This window comes from Odocoileus virginianus, chromosome 28 (genome assembly GCF_023699985.2).
Source record: "Odocoileus virginianus isolate 20LAN1187 ecotype Illinois chromosome 28, Ovbor_1.2, whole genome shotgun sequence".
Classification (NCBI taxonomy): domain Eukaryota; kingdom Metazoa; phylum Chordata; class Mammalia; order Artiodactyla; family Cervidae; genus Odocoileus; species Odocoileus virginianus.
This window is the reverse complement of record NC_069701.1, coordinates 2,971,402-2,987,918: the sequence shown is the minus strand read 5'-3', so window position 1 is coordinate 2,987,918 and position 16,517 is coordinate 2,971,402. Positions and strand designations below refer to the sequence as shown.

Sequence of the window (16,517 nt, the reverse complement as noted above, 5' to 3'; positions counted from 1 at the left end):
TGATAGATTTTGAACCTGCCTTTGGCAGTGGCCAAGGCTTTCTGTCGGAAGGAACAGCAAGGAAAACATGCTCTCTCTGGGACAGGTGGATATCATCTTGCTTGCTTTGCAGGAAGTCACTCACCACCTGCCACCCACACACAACCAACCCTGATGAAGACTCATTCCCTTTTTTGAATGACTTCAGATGTTAGGAAATTATGATTCTCTTATAAAATATTAACTGTGACCAACTCAAATAAAGCAGTATTGGAATGTAGCTAAATGCCCATCTGTTCTCCTAAGTGGTTTCTAGGTTTGATGGTTTGTCTAGGATTTATATCATTTTAAGAACTACCTGTATCCATCTGGCCAGTCCTCTAGGCTCCTCTCTGGGATTGTCTCCGGACAAAGATGAATTGTTGCTGTTGTTGTTTTCTCCATTTTGCTTCTCTTGGTTTTATCTTTGAGATGCTGCTATCCTCTTTTCTTTCTATAGTAAATAATTTCCATTTGGTCAGTTTCTCAACATCTGTGAAGCTGGCTTTTCTAAACATTCTTATTACTCGTTCCTGGACTTTGTCCAGTTTTCCTAATTGGCTTCAGGACTCTACTCTTAAAGAACTGTCAGAAATAGTGAAATCATGTCAACCAACAGTAGATAAATGTGTTATCTATCATTTAGGAGATCATCCTCTTAAATCAAAAAATAATTTAAGCATTTATAAAAATTACCTCTGGTCATATATTCAAATTCAAAGAATTTTGGAATCCACCAACTCAGTATCACAAGTACCAATTTATTACTGTGGAGCTAATGTTTACCAATTATTTAAAAAATAATTTTCCCTTGTAATGATAAATATGGGATAATTTTCAAATAGGTACCATTTCAATTTATTTCCTTTTGAGTGCAGAAGTACAGTATTAATTTATTCTAAGATTTAGGGACTTAAGCTAGAAACTATTTTCTCTGATAATTCATCACTACACAACACAAATTCATGTATTTCATCAATGCTAACCTAGGATAATTAGAACACTAGGACAAAATTTAAATTCAACTTTAAGTCCATATACATTTCTACATTATACCTAGAGGTTTGGTTCACATTCAGCTAGGTTAGGAACACAGATTTTAGGTCATATCTCCTACTTTCAAACACCTTTTTTTCTGTAGCTTAACATTTCAGAGGCAAAGATTTCCCACACTTTAAGTAAAAAGGCTTTTGCTGTTGTTTTTTCTTTTTCTTTTTTTCTGTTGTTGCTGTTAAATTGTTTCTAACCTTCTGTTTTATTTTCCCTGAATACTTGCAATATCTCCCTCTTCTAAACCCTAAAACTTCAACAACTTCATCTTTGCATATCTAGCTATTCATTGTTTTCTGTTTTGTGTTTTTGGGTTTTATTTTTAGTGCATTTTCAATGCAACTTTTGGGTAAACCCTTGTTGTTTTTTTTTAATATTTCTTTATTATTTGGCTGCATCAGGTCTCAGCTTCAATACACAGGCTCTTCCTTGCATCATGCAGGATATTTCCTTATAACACACAGGATTTTCTTGCCCCATAGAATGTGGGATCTTTGTTCCCTGACCAGGGATGGAAACACACTGACAGGCAGAGTCCTAATGGCTGGACTGCCAAGGAAAGCCCTATATGTTGTCTTGAGTAACTATTAAATGAGCCTTTTTGATCTGCAGATTCAGGCTTTTCTTCAGTTTAGCTCTTTTTGTTGTTGTTGTTCTATTTTTGTTCTGCTTACTCCTTTGTTGCATATTGCATGTCAACTATTTAAATAACTTGGTTCTTTTTTGCTTGTTTGTTTGTTTTTAATCACTTATGTCATCTTTTCATTGTCCTCTGAATGCTGTTAGAATTTTTAAATATTTAAAATCTGGAAATTTGTTCATTTTTTACTGTTAATGATTTGGCTTTGAATAGTCTAGATTCTACTCTTGAAGTGAAGTGAAAATCCTTCAGTTGGGTCCAACTCTTTACGACCTCATGGACTATACAGTCCATGGAATTCCCCAGGCCAGAATACTGGAGCGGGTACACTCATTGTATTTTAAATTCTGTGTAGCTCTTCTTCACATTTTCTAATTAAAATTGATAGTTGTTTCTGTTATATGCTATATCATGCTCTTATTTTCATTAATTTTCTTTTTTAAAATGTATTCTTAATTGTGGTTGTGGATATGGGTATGGCCCAGTGCAAAATTTACACTTTCTACCCCAGATTGTCAAGGGCCAGTGAGAGTTCACCGAAAGTCACTAGAACCATGACACTTTCCAAGAAGAAATATATAAGCATTGTTAAGTATATTTACATTTTTGTGAAACTAATCTCCAGAGCGTATTTATCTCTTTAAGCAACACCTTTCCAATTCCCACCCTCTCCAGTCCCAAGTGACTGCTTTCTACTTTCTTTCGATGAATTTAACTACTCTAGATGCCTCAAATAAATGGGATCACATAGCATTTGGTTTTTTGTGACTGACTGGTTGTACTTAGCATAATCTCTTCCAGGTTCATCCATACTGTAGTATACCTAGGAACTTTCTTCTTTTTGAAAGATAAATAATATTCCATTGGTGTATATACCACATTTGTTACCTCTTCATTAATAGATATTTGGTTTGCTTCCACCTTTGTCTATTTTGAATAGTAATACTATGAACATGAGTGTGTTATTTTCTTTAACTGTCTTGAGAATAAAAATTGCTTTCCCAAGCATTTGTTTGACATGACAACTAAATACTTTGCAGAAGGCTGTAGATAAGACAAGAGTTTATTTGAGGTCTTAAGAAATACTGTTTAGAAGACATAGGTTCAGGTAGAACTGAGAGAGTGCTCCAGGGAAGATGAAGTATTGGGGGTTATACAGACATGAAGCCATTTGGCTGTTAAAAGTTGCCTGGAGAAAACTGTGGTAGACTCTTGACTCTAGTGAGAAAATACTTGTCCTTAAATAATCATGAGTACTTTTAGTCAGGGGTCTGACACATAAATAGGCTATTACTAGTTATTTTAGGGTTCATTTCAGTTCAGTCTCTCAGTCGTGTCCAACTCTTTGTGACCCCATGGGCTGCAGCACGCCAGGCCTCACTGTCCATCACCAACTCCCAGAGTTTACTAAAACTCATGTCCACTGAGTCAGCTGATGCCATCCAACCATCTCATCCCCTGTTGTCCCCGTCTCCTCTGGCCTTCAATCTTTCTCAGCATCAGAGTCTTTTTCAATGAGTCAGTTCTTCCTATCAGGTGGCCAAAGTATTGGCATTTCAGCTTCAGCATCAGTCCTTCCAATGAATATTCAGGACTGATTTTCCTTTAGGATGGACTGGTTGGCTCTCCTTGCAGTCCAAGGGACTCTCAAGAGTCTTCTCCAACACCACAGTTCAAAAGTACCAATTCCTAGGCGCTCAGCTTTCTTTATGGTCCAATTCTCACATCCATACATGACTACTGGAAAAACCGTAGCTTTGACTGGATGGACCTTTGTTGGCAAAGCAATGTCTCTACTTTCGAATACACTGTCTAGGTTGTTCATAAGGAGTGAGTATCTTTTAATCTCAAGGCTGCAGTCACCATCTGCAGTGATTTTTGAGCCCAAAAATGTAAAATCTGTCACTGTTTCCATTGTTTCCAATGGAAGGTCCAATAAGTATCTTGTGTTTGTGACAGAAGTTCTGGATGACTTCTTTAGAAAAATAAATGGTCAAAAGACCTGATTCCATCCAGGCTGAGACATGCACAAGTCATTTCTTAATGACCTCCTGGTTCCATTTAAGAGTGTTATCTTAGCAAACATTTTTGTTTAATCAATAAAACATTATAAAATATGCTCTGATACTCCAGATGCTCTGAATATACATTTGTACATGCAACTTTTTAATTTGACATCATTTTTACCTGTTTGCTTATCTTTGAGCAAGGACAGACCTACCAACCTGCTATGAGACTGGATTCTCTACAGGTCCCTTCCTGAATGGCCTATAGCACTTTCTTTAAGGAGTAAGGTGTAGCATCAACTGATACAGGTTTTTAATATCAGTTCAGTTACTCAGTAACTTGAGGTTGTTGATAGGAAAGCACAGAATTTTGTTTCTGTGAACTTTCCCCCTTTGTTTATTTTAAAAGCTGAAGGAGATATTTGCTTTCCCTATCTTTTTGCCTCTCTTCAGACATTTAGCTATGCTTAGTGACTTAGCAGCAGCAGCAGCATCAGTCTTCTTCCCAGAGTTCATTTGTCCATATTTGAGAAATTGACCAATTTGTACATATATTCTGCAGTTTTAGATGATGCTCCTTGTAGTGAGGTTAAATAATGCTCACTTATTAACATTATAATTATTCATGCAATCGTCCACCTGAACATCACAGTTTAGTCATTCCAAACTCTGAATTTGAAAAAAAAAAATACATAAATATGAAAGGTAGTTTTAACTGCCTAAGGTGATAATGAAGTTCCATGGCATGAGAAAATTTTATGATGGGTAAGTTAGAAACCCCAAGTGATCAAGCTCTTGTTCTAAATAGCTGAATGTCTTGGAAATTAGTAAGAATTACTTTATAGATTTAAAGTGCAATTTTTTTGTAATGTGTTCACTTCAGTTCAGTCACTCAGTCATGTCCGACTCTTTGCTACCCCGTGAATCACAGCACGCCAGTCCTCCCTTACTTTTTATCAAATTAAATTATAGTGGTCTAGAGAGCCCACAATGTTGTGATCACTCACCTAGAGCCAGAAATCCTGGAATGTGAATTCAAGTGAACCTTAGAAAGCATCACCACAAACAAAGCTAGTGGAGGTGATGGGATTCCTGTGGGCAGGAATCCCCTAGAAGAAATGGAGTAGCCATCATGGCCAACAAAAGAGTCCAAAATGCAGTACTTGGACGCAATCTCAAAAACGACAGAATGATCTCTGTTCGTTTCCAAGGTAAACCATTCAATATAGTGGGAATCCAAGCCTATGCTCCAACCAGTATGCTGAAGAAGCTGAAGTTGAATGGTTCTATGAAGACCTATAAGACCTTTTAGAACTAACACCGAAAAAAGATGTCTTTTTCATTATAGGGGACTTAAATGCAAAAGTAGGAAGTCAAGAAACATCTGGAGTAACAGGCAAATTTGGCCTCAGAGTACGGAATGAAGCAGGGCAAAGGCTAACAGAATTTTGCCAAGAGAATGCACTGGTCATAGCAAACACCCTCTTCCAACAACACAAGAGAAGACTCTACACATGGACATCAACAGATGGTCAACATCGAAATCAGATTGATTATATTCTTTGCAGTCAAAGATGGAGAAGATCTATAAAGTCAGCAAAAAACAAAACCGAGAGCTGATTGTGGCTCAGATCATGAACTCCTTATTGCCAAATTCAGACTGAAATTGAAGAAAGTAGGGAAACCACTAGACCATTCAAGTATGACCTAAATCAAATCCCTTATGATTATACAATGGAAATGAGAAAAAGATTTAAGGGACTAGATCTGATAGACAGAGTGCCTGATGAACTATGAATGTAGGTTTGTAACACTGTACAGGAAACAGGGATCAAGACCATCCAAGTGGAAAAGAAATGCAAAAAAAGCTAAATGGTTGTCTGAGGAGGCCTTACAAATAGCTGTGAAAAGAAGAGAAGCCAAAAGCAAAGGAGAAAAGGGAAGATATTCCCATTTGAACGCAGAGTTCCAAAGGATACCAAAGAGAGATAAGAAAACATTCCTCAGTGATCAATGCAAAGAAATAGAGGAAAACAACAGAATGGGGAAGACTAGAAATCTCTTCAAGAAAATTAGAGATAGCAAGGGAATATTTCATGCAAAGATGGGCACAATAAAGGACAGAAATGGTATGGACCTAACAGAAGCAGAAGATCTTAAGAAGAGGTGGCAAGAATACACAGAAGAACTGTACATAAAAGATCTTCATGACCCATGATCACACAATGGTGTGATCATTCACCTAGAGCCAGAAATCCTGGAATCTGAAGTCAGGTGGTCCTTAGAAAGCATCACTATGAACAAAGCTAGTGGAGGTGATGGAATTCCAGTTGAGCTATTACAAATCCTGAAAGATGATGCTGTGAAAGTGCTGCACTCATAATGCCAGCACATTTGGAAAACTCAGCAGTGGCCACAAGACTGGAAAAGGTCAGTTTTCATTCCAATTAGAAAAAAAAGTAATCCCAAAGAATGCTCAAAATACCACACAATTATGCTCATCTCACACGCTAGTAAAGTAATGCTCAAAACTCTCTAAGCCAGGCTTCAGCAATATGTGAACCGTGAACTTCCAGCTGTTCAAGCTGGTTTCAGAAAAGGCAGAGGAACCAGAGATCAAATTGCCAACATCCAGTGGATCATCGAAAAAGCAAGAGAGTTCCAGAAAAACATCTATTTCTGTTTTATTGACTATGCCAAAGCCTTTGACTGTGTGGATCACAATAAACTGTGGGAAATTCTGAAAGAGATGGGAATTCCAGACCTGTCTCTTGAGAAACTTATATGCAGGTCATGAAGCAACAGTTAGAACTCGACATGGAGCAACAGACTGGTTCCAAATAGGAAAAGGAGTACATCAAGGCTGTATATTGTCACCCTGCTTATTTAACTCATATGCAGACTACATCATGAGAAATGCTGGGCTGGAAGAAACACAAGATGGAATCAAGATTGCCAGGAGAAATATCAATAACCTCAGATATGCAGATGATACCACCCTTATGGCAGAAAGTGAAGAGGAACTAAAAAGCCTCTTGATGAAAGTGAAAGAGGAGAGTAAAAATTTGGCTTAAAGCTCAACATTCAGAAAACTAAGATCATGGCATCTGATCCCATCACTTCATGGGAAATAGATGGGGAAAGATTGGATACAGAGTCAGACTTTATTTCTTGGGCTCCAAAATTACTGCAGACGGTGATTGCAGCAATGAAATTAAAAGATGCTTACTCCTTGTAAGGAAAGTTATGACCAACCTAGACAGTATATTAAAAAGCAGAGACACTACTTTGCCAACAAAGGTCCATCTATTCAAGGCTATGGTTTTTCCAGTGGTCATGTATGGATGTGAGAGTTGGACTGTGAAGAAACCTGCCTGAGCACCAAAAAATTGATGCTTTTGAACTGTGGTGTTGGAGAAGACTCTTGAGAGTCCCTTGGACTGCAAGGAGATTCAACCAGTGCATCCTAAAGGAGATCAGTCCTGGGTGTTCATTTGAAGGACTGATGCTGAAGCTGAAACTCCAGTACTTTGGCCACCTCATGTGAAGAGTTGACTGATTGGAAAAGATCCTGATGCTGGGAGGGATTGAGGGCAGGAGGAGAAGCGGGCGACAGAGGATTAGATGGCTGCATGGCATCACCGACTCAATGGACATTAATTTGAGTAAACTTGGAGTTGGTGATGGACAGGGAGGCCTGGTGTGCTGAGATTCATGGGGTCTCAAAGAGCCGGACATGACTGAGCAACTGAACTGAACTGAACTGAGAGAGCCCACTTGTCAAGTTGAGAGAAGGTTCAGAGTCAGTGTCACTGTTGAATGCTGATCCTCTACCATCTGACATGTTGGTTGATACAAGTTGCAGCCAAGTCTTTCAGGCCTGGCTCCCAGGACACACCAACATGTCCATTATAGGAGGTTATTCTATGGAGATTTGGCTTCCTGAGCATCTGCTCACTCAGCTGTCCCTGCTGCATTTTGCAAGAACTAACTTTTATATCTACTTGTTAAGCATACAGTCATTCTCATAGGTACTGGATCAGATTAGATTATCTGCTCTTGAAGAATTTACAGGATTCTCCACCTTTCCAGGCTCTAAAATCTCATCCAGGATAGATAGAGACTTTCCTTTTTAGACTATGAAAATTAACAGGAGTGATTCATTTGCATCCAAGCAATAGAGAATTTCACACCCTCCTCCAAGGAAGTCTTTAAGGATTCCTTTCCAAGTTAATTAATCTCTTCCCCTTTAACTTAATCACAAGTACTGTCCTTTGCTTCAGCAAAGGGATTGGATTGCCTCTGCAGAATCATTCCCTGGGGGAAAATGACTCTATTTTTCTTTTGTTTTGCTTTTTAGGGATAATGTTGGTGGTAGAAGGATCAAGGAGATGATTTCCCTGCTTTAGCAATAATTTTAGGTAAGCTGAATTATGTCACTTTTCCAGGTATAACAGAGGTGAAAAGAAGTGTTTTGTGAAAAGACAGTTGAAGGCATACATACATGTTCATTTAAGATGATCATTCTTATATGTAAATGAAATAATAGACATGCTATTTGAAGGACATATCAAAATTGTCTTTTCTATGTTTATCTCACTGATTGATTTCCTGTAAATGTTTGTGATTCTTTTACATTATTTAAGGCATGGTATCTCTTTAAAAGGACTTCCCCAGTGGTTCAGATGGTAAGAAATCTGTCTGGAATGCAAGAGACCCAGGTTCTTGCAATCCCTGAGTCAGGAAGATCAAGATATCCTTTAGAGTAAAGGCATTCTGTGAAAACAATAACGGTACCAGTACTAGCAGATCAAAAGTTTCATACTTTTTTTTTCCCCCCTTTTAGGACAATAGAGATAAATAGTCTTTAAGAAGTATTCCCTAGAAATAAGGATTGTTAAATTGTAGGAAGGCATGGTGGGTCACCTTCCCTTCCTCCACAAGGGGGCCAAAGTGTATTATTTTGATCCAGAATATAATACGTGCACATACTAAATAGCATTAGACACTTTTCATGCAATTTCATTTAAACATTTTAATAGTTTTATGCTACAGATATTGGTATAGCAATTCACTTCAGGAGAAAGTCTCAAAGGTATTATGTAACCTTTCACAGTTCACGCAACCTGCAGTTGATTCAGATGGTGTTCAAACTCTGGTCAAGCTGATCACCATCTCATTTCCTTCATCATATGCTATACACTTCACCATGAAAAACACTTCTTTTAAAAATGACTAAAATATTCCTTCATGTTTTATAAACTGTTTTGTGACAAGTCAGTAAATTTTCACAGCAATCTGTTGAAATATCTAGAACTATTGCCATCCCCATATTACAGGTGAAGAAAAAGATGTTTTGAGAAAGTTTATTCACTTGACTGAGATCCCTCAGCTGGTAAAGCATGGAAGACCAAGATCTAGCTGCCCCCAAAGCCTCTGTATCAGCATGTTAGGAGAGATCTATTGATGCCAAAAGTTTGGCTTCTCTGTACATCATTGTCAATCAAATCTCAGAGGTGTAAGATTTCAGAATAAGAAAGAATATCTTTATCACTTTGCCAGGCAAAGGGGGCCACAATGGGCTAATGCCTTCAAAACCATGTGCCCCAACTTGAGGAAGACTGTGAGAAGTTTTATAGTAATTGTTCAAAAAGGGCATGATCAGCTTCTGGACATTCTTTTGATGAGTTGGTGGTGAGGTAAGTAGGAGTCAGCATCATCAGCCTTCAGTTTTAATGGGTCTATATGTTTGTGGGCAACATACCATCATTAACCATTAATTTATCCCACCTGGAGGGACGTTCAGTATCTGTAAAACAGCTCAAAGATACTGCTGTGTGTATCCTTTGATGAGGAGCTAGGCTCTTGTCCCAAGGCTGCTCTTTGCTGTTTCTCCCTGGTCTTGTATTCCTTCTCTTCATTAATTAACAACTGCTTGAATATGTGCATTGGAATTCAGGAAGGTCATGGAGGCTGAATGAAGGTTGTTTCCTATAATCAAAGAAACAGGGTCAGAGAAAGGCCTACTGTCCAGGAACCACATGGCCAGGTAAGAATAGAATAAGATGAAACATGAAACTGTCTCTTCAGACTTGTTTAGACCTGTAAAAATATAAAAGAATCATAACTATAAAATATACCCTAGTTTTCTTTTCACAACTTCAAGCACATTTTTGGACCAATATCATCATTCATTAGTAAGTTTTAGGACAGAACTATTGGGATAACATGGTGTTATCACTGACAGCTTTGTGCATTAACTAGTCTTTATAGAGTTATTTTGATTTTTTGCTTGTTTGTTTGTTTTGGTTTTGCGTAGCTGGCATTTTGTAGGTGTGTGTGTGTGACCTTGTCATCTCTTTAAAGCAATGACAATCCATGCAACTACAAGCGATCAGGGACTATAAAGAGTACATATTTGGTCATTCAGATAGCCAAACTATATTTTTAATATATTTGATCTTCATTCATGGTTCTTGATTCACAGCTCCTCAAATCCTTGGGATTTCCTCAGTGATAAAAGCAAAGAAATCATCTTTTTAAAATAATATTTGCTTTCTTGTCTTCAGTTGCTGAAATGCTTTAGGACCATAAAGACAGAGTATGTCTCTTGTTATTCATAAGAAGCCCCCCTTTTTTTCACTGTAATTGTGTTTCTGTTAATGAGGAAACTTTTGCAAAGCATCTAGGAGGGGTACTGGTTGCCAAGGAACCAAGCTGAAATAAAGGGTTGGGGCTTTCAGTTCAACCCCTTGGATTCCAGGGACTGGAGGAAATTGAGAGTTGGAGTCAATCACCAGCGGCTGATAATTAACCTTGCCTCGACTCAATGGGCATGAGTTTGAGTGTACTCCGGGAGCTGGTGATGGACAGGGAGGCCTGGCATGCTGTGATTCATGGGATCGCAAAGAGTCAGATACGACTGAGTGACTGAACTGAACTGAACTGATGTAATGAAGCTTCCATAAAACCTGAAAGAGCTTCTTCAAAGAGCTTCCAGGCTGGGAAACCAGAACACTTCTGTATGTCACCATGTTGGTCTCAGCTTCCAGAAAGACGAAGCTCCTTTAGTTGTAACCTCACCCCATTTAGTCTTCATCGGGATGTTGATTCCCGTCCTTCAACATGCTCTGTAATAAACCAGTAATCTAGTGTGTAAGCAGGTTTCCCAAGTTTTGTGAAACACCCTAGGAAATCAATCAAATTCAAGGAGGAGGAGCCTGGGAACCTCTAATGTATAACCAGAGGTTAACAGACTGAGATTGTGACTGGGTCTGAAGTGAAGAACCGTCTTGGGTTGGGCCCTTTATCTGTAGTGTCTGATGCTATCTGTGGATTGATACTGTCTGGACTTATTTAGTTGAATTCTTGGACACCCAACTGATTGTAATTGGTGACCATAATCCAAAGAGTTAGTTTAGAGGGCAAGATGGTGGATTCTTTTTTCTCGAAGTTGTATAATGTGCTTTACTAACTTGGAGAAGGGTAGGCACTTCAATGCTTCCCTCTCATCCTTGTGAGCAAATTAAGGGAGTAAATGAAGCATATTATTTTTCCTGTGGTTGAGAAGTAGCTGGATCAGTTTACTTTTACTGGGATTTAGTAGACATTTAACAACATATTACCCTTTTAGTCCATTGCTAACATGTTAAATACAAAGATAAACAAAAATTAACATGTTATAAACACACCTGTATTTAAAGTACAATCAGAGAAAATATAAAATGCAGATTGTTGTTGATCTTTCAGGAGTTATTATCCCTTTCATGGAATTCAGCCTGTACATTTATGAAGAGTCTGAGTTTCCCTTTTGCTTCATAATTTTACTCAATGAAAGAATCATAAAGAACTTACCATGGTGTCGGCAGTGCAGCTTCTAAAACTCCAACCTTCAGGACTACCAGATTTCCTTCTCCACCATTCATCCAATCAGCTCCCTGTGGGGAAAAAAAATCATATTTTATGTGAAGGAAAATTTTAAAATAAAAAATTTTCTCTGCCTTTAGTCCTCCTCTTTCCCCTCTTTTAAAGTGCCTTGTGTATCACTCCATGTAAACAAATCTCCCCATTGGCAGAGATATCTGTTCAACCATGAAGAATAACATTCTTGTAGTGTCAACAAGACAACTCCTTAAAAGGTAACATTCCTTCTTGATCTTGTAAGGGGTAATGATGACCTACCACTTTGTACTTGCAGATGTGATTATATAAACTGTCAGTAATATGTCATTTAATGTACAGCGCTCTTTCTCAAAAAACATATAACTGTGTCTTGACTTCTAATGGGCAAAAGAGTTCTTAGAGCTTTCTGAGATGTTGTTCCTAAGTTATAATACTCAACTTGGCATGAGTGAAATTTTCCACTTCTTTCTTACATTAACTGATTAATTTTTCTAATGAAATCTCCATAAAATCATTCTTGACCTCCATGCTGCAAAGTCCAGTTAACAGTGTTCTCTTCCTGTCTTGTACTCTTAACATCATGCCATAATCTTGGTTTTCTGCCCTTTCTTCTAAAGGTTCATCCTCAGTTGCCTTTATCAACTCCTTTCTATTCAAATAATAAATACTAGAATTATTCAGGTGTATTCATGGTCTCAGCTCAGATGGTAAAGCGTCTGCCTACAATGCAGGAGATGTGGGTTTGATCCCTGGGTCGGGAAGATCCCCTGGAGAAGGAAATGGCAGCCTAATCCAATATTCTTGCCTGGAAAATCCCATGTACTGAGGAGCCTGGTAGGCTACAGTCCATGGGGTCACAAAGAGTTGGACACAACTGAGCGACTTCACTCACTCACTCATTCATGGTCTCAAATTTTCATTTTATCACCCATATTAGCTCTTTAGAGCCAAAGGATACTTTCCCTGATTTATCTCTGCTTCAAAAGTACTGGTATTTGACACAGATGTTTTGCAGTCATGCTTTAAGAGATTTGCAGTGGTCAATGCCCTAAACTGACTTTGCCTTGGCCACAGGAAGATGCTTGTACAGAGGAGACTTGATGGTATCTGCAAGTTACCTTTGCTGCATTACCTTGCTGCATCACCATGCTAAGTTCTCAGATTCATACTCTGCTGGGCACAGTTTCTGCCATATGCAAAGAAGCCTGGAAGACTGCATGTGCCCCAGCTGCCCCAGGCTGCCCCTGGAAATTTTTGCCTCTTTTCTAGAGCCCTGGTGACAGGTGTGCCTCTTACCCTTTAAAACTCCCTTTCTCCTCTTCCTTTGGGGAGAAGGTATTTTTAGAATACAAGCTCTTCCTTCTCTATTCTTTGATCAGTGAATAAAATTTGTGCTTTTGTATACTGAACCTGATTTCTTTGACTTGCATTTGTTTCTCCAGGTAAAGGACACATTAAAGGGTCATAGACCCATTGGGGATAGGTAACAATTTACAGCTATGCCTCTTCTCCATCATTTGAATGATTCACAGTGCTTTCAAACCAAATTATTGACCTACCACAACTAGCTCTTTCTATTTTCCTCCTATTTTGATCATCTCAGTAAGTGGCAACTTCATCTAGCCATTGTCAAATTGTGAAATCTGGGTGTTATCCCTAGCATACATCCCTTTTCATGTGCCTCATCCATTCCACTGCATCTATCTTCATTTCTACATGAAAAATATTTTTGGATCTAACCAGCTGTCTTCACCTCCATTGTACCTACACCATTTACACTTCTAATCTAGATGATTAGAAAAGCTTTCTATTTGGATATACTGCTTATATTCCCTCCACACTTAGCAGCCTGAGTTGTTTTTACAAATTATCTTTTGTATCACTCTTTCCTCCCACATTACAACTCCCCTGTGCAGTCAATCTCTTCTTCCCATTCACTCCCTAGATAACTCTAAATCACTTTTCATCTCTCAAATCAAATGTTAGTTCTTGAGAAAGACTTCTACCCTCACAATGTAAATTAAATCTTTCTCATTACAATATTTCACAGAACCTTTGTGACATTTAAATGTAATATAAAATGATGTTGAATGGTACTTACCATGAAGTTTCAGTTGAAGCCTGGATATGAGCATAGGGTACTGTACCCTTACATTCTAAAGGAAATTTCAGGACTTACTAAAAATATTAATATTAGTTCTTCAGCCATCAACATTTTCCACCAAACTTTAGGGGCAAAAAGTAGAGGAAGAAAAGAAATAAAAGGGGGGAAAATATTTTAAGACCCAATGAGCATAGATTTCCTTCCTTCTTTGTAAAGGAGTAGAGTTTGTTCCATAATTCCAAGTCAATATGGGGAGTTAAAAGATCATTTGATGACTTTGAAGATTAAAGAGATTAGATACTTAGAAGGCAACATGTACTGCAATACAAATGGATCATTAATGAAATACACTTTAAAAATGCTTTTCTTTTTTTTTCCCATCTATGTAACATTCTTTTTTTTTAATTTATTTATTTTAATTGGAAGCTAGTTACTTTACAGTATTGTGGTGGTTTTTGCCATACATTGACATGAATCCATCATGGGTATACATGTGCTCTCCATCCTGAACCCCCTCTCACCTCCCTCCCCATCCCATCCCTCAGGGTCATCCCAATGCACCAGCCCTGAGCACCCTGTCTCATGCATCGAACCTGGACTGGTGATCTATTTCACATGTGATAATATACATGTTTCAATACTATGCTCTCAAATCATCCCACCCTCACCTTATCCCAGAGTCCAAAAGACTGTTCTATACATCTGTGTCTCTTTTTCTGTCTCATATATAGGGTCATCACTACCATCTTTCTAAATTCCATACATATGCATTAATATACCATATTGGTGTTTTTCTTTCTGACTTAGTTCACTCTGTATAATAGGCTCCAGTTTCATCCACCTCATTAGAACTGATTCAAATGCATTCTTTTTAATGGCTGAGTAATATTCCATTGTGTATACGTACCACAGTTTTCTTATCCATATGTCTGCCGATGGGCATCTAGGTTGCTTCCATGTCCTAGCTGGCTATTTTAAACAGTGCTGCAATGAACATTAGGATATGAGACCTATATCTAATAGCAAACAAATGAAAGAAACAGAAAATAATGTGAGCTGAAATCAGAATTGTAAGTGGTGTTTAAAAAGCCTCTGAAAAAAAATTAAAAAAAAATAAAACGCCTCTGAAAGCCAAAGATGCTAAACCCGACACTTTTAACACTGAAAGGAGCTCAAGAGGTCCTGTATTTGTTATACTCTCCTGGAAGAAGCAAGCAAAATCTTCTTTGGGGGAAAGTATCCATAAACTGGGCTTACCAGATACAGCTAATGGTAAAGAACTCACCTGCCAATGCAAGAAATATAAAAGGAAGGCATGGCAACCAATTCCAATATTCTTGCCAGGAAAATCCTATGGAGAGAGGAGCCTGGTGTGCAATGGTCCAGAGGGTCATAAACAGCCAGACACGATCTCCATGATGCACATGCTGAGTCATCAGGACTCTTTTGTGACTGCATGGACTGCAGCCTGCCAGCTTCCTCTGTCCAGGAGATTTCTTGGAAAATACTTGGAGTGGCTTGCCATTCCCTCCTCCAGGGAATCTTCCTGACCCAACAATGGAAGTCGAGTCTCATGCATTGGCAGGAGGGTTCTTTACCACTAAGCCACAAGGGAGACGATCCCAAAAGCTCAATGACAATAGCTGTAGTCACTGAAGATGTTGATCCTCCCCTTCAAAGTCTCCCTTCCATAGTTCAGGCCTGGGAGAATCCAGAGCAGAAGAGGAAATTTAAAAAATAAGGCATGAGTGAACAAAAAAGAAGAGATATTTTGTTACATGTACTACTAGATATGAGAATTTGGACTGAATTTGAGATTTTGACTGGATCAGATGTTCTAATGTCTAACATAAGACTATTCTAGCTCAAAGAGACCTGAAATCTATGGACCTTATTGAGATGCTCTTATCAATGACTGAGGAAGTTTGGTTCATCAGAATATGTTTAATGCCAGTAGTGAAAGAAAAATAAAGCTATACTCTAATCTGTCCAACCAAGATCTGTCCATTCAGTAAAATATTGTGTATATTTCTAAGTGTTTTTCTTTAATATTTATTTCTCTTGATAGATTACAAATTCCTGTAAGGGCAGGAGCCATGTCTGACACCTTCATCAACAAATGTTGACTTGGTAAATATATTTTTTTAAATAATGATTTCAAATCAGGTTACAGAATGCAAGTAAATGTCTCAAGAAAATCATCAGAAAAAAAAAAAAAAACTGGTCCCAAGGTGAGTGCTTATTCACATTTCTATTTCTCCAAACAGTGAAAGAAGAGTGGTCATGACAAAACAGTGATATAGACATCCTGCACCACTGGGAAGCCTGGCGGTTAATGCTGTGAAGGAGACAAGGCAGGACCTGGAGGAAGAGCCACAGGGTCTGAGGCCACTGTTCCCAGTGCTTTCCTGGATGAAAGTGTGAGACCTGTGTAACACCCTCCCAGGTGGACTCTCTATTGCTGAGCCACCTACTGGAAAACAGAAGAATACAGGTAGGAGATCAAGCCCTGAGCTTTTGGACTGGGAGAACTGACTTCATGACCCTAGAATACCAAAGAATTAACCCTACAGAGTATCAAAAAGTGAGAATGCTTACAAAGGAAACCACTTGAATACAAGACCCAGCATCACCTAACCGTCAGTAGCAACCTGTGCAGGATGCCTCATCTAAACAACAAACAAAAATACAAATTCAATCATCAGCAGACAGGATTACTACCTCACTCAACCTTGCCCATCAGAAGAAAAACAAGCAAACAAACAAAAACTAGCACAAATCTCACCCTATACTAAGC

At 38.4% G+C, this 16,517-nt stretch overlaps 1 long non-coding RNA gene across 2 annotated transcripts; it reads right to left on the bottom strand.

Annotated features, from left to right (window-relative positions):
- Positions 1 to 343: 343 nt before the first annotated feature.
- On the bottom strand, positions 344 to 15,093 carry LOC110142951 (uncharacterized). Of its 2 annotated transcripts, none has more exons than XR_002315450.2 (5): positions 15,006 to 15,093; positions 14,628 to 14,704; positions 11,569 to 11,651; positions 9,505 to 9,705; positions 344 to 472 (listed from the first exon to the last, which is right to left on the bottom strand). It is a non-coding gene; the product is annotated as an uncharacterized lncRNA (long non-coding RNA). The 2 variants fall into 2 exon arrangements; XR_011484195.1 differs by having other exon boundaries at positions 14,628 to 14,736; positions 15,006 to 15,084.
- Positions 15,094 to 16,517: the final 1,424 nt, after the last annotated feature.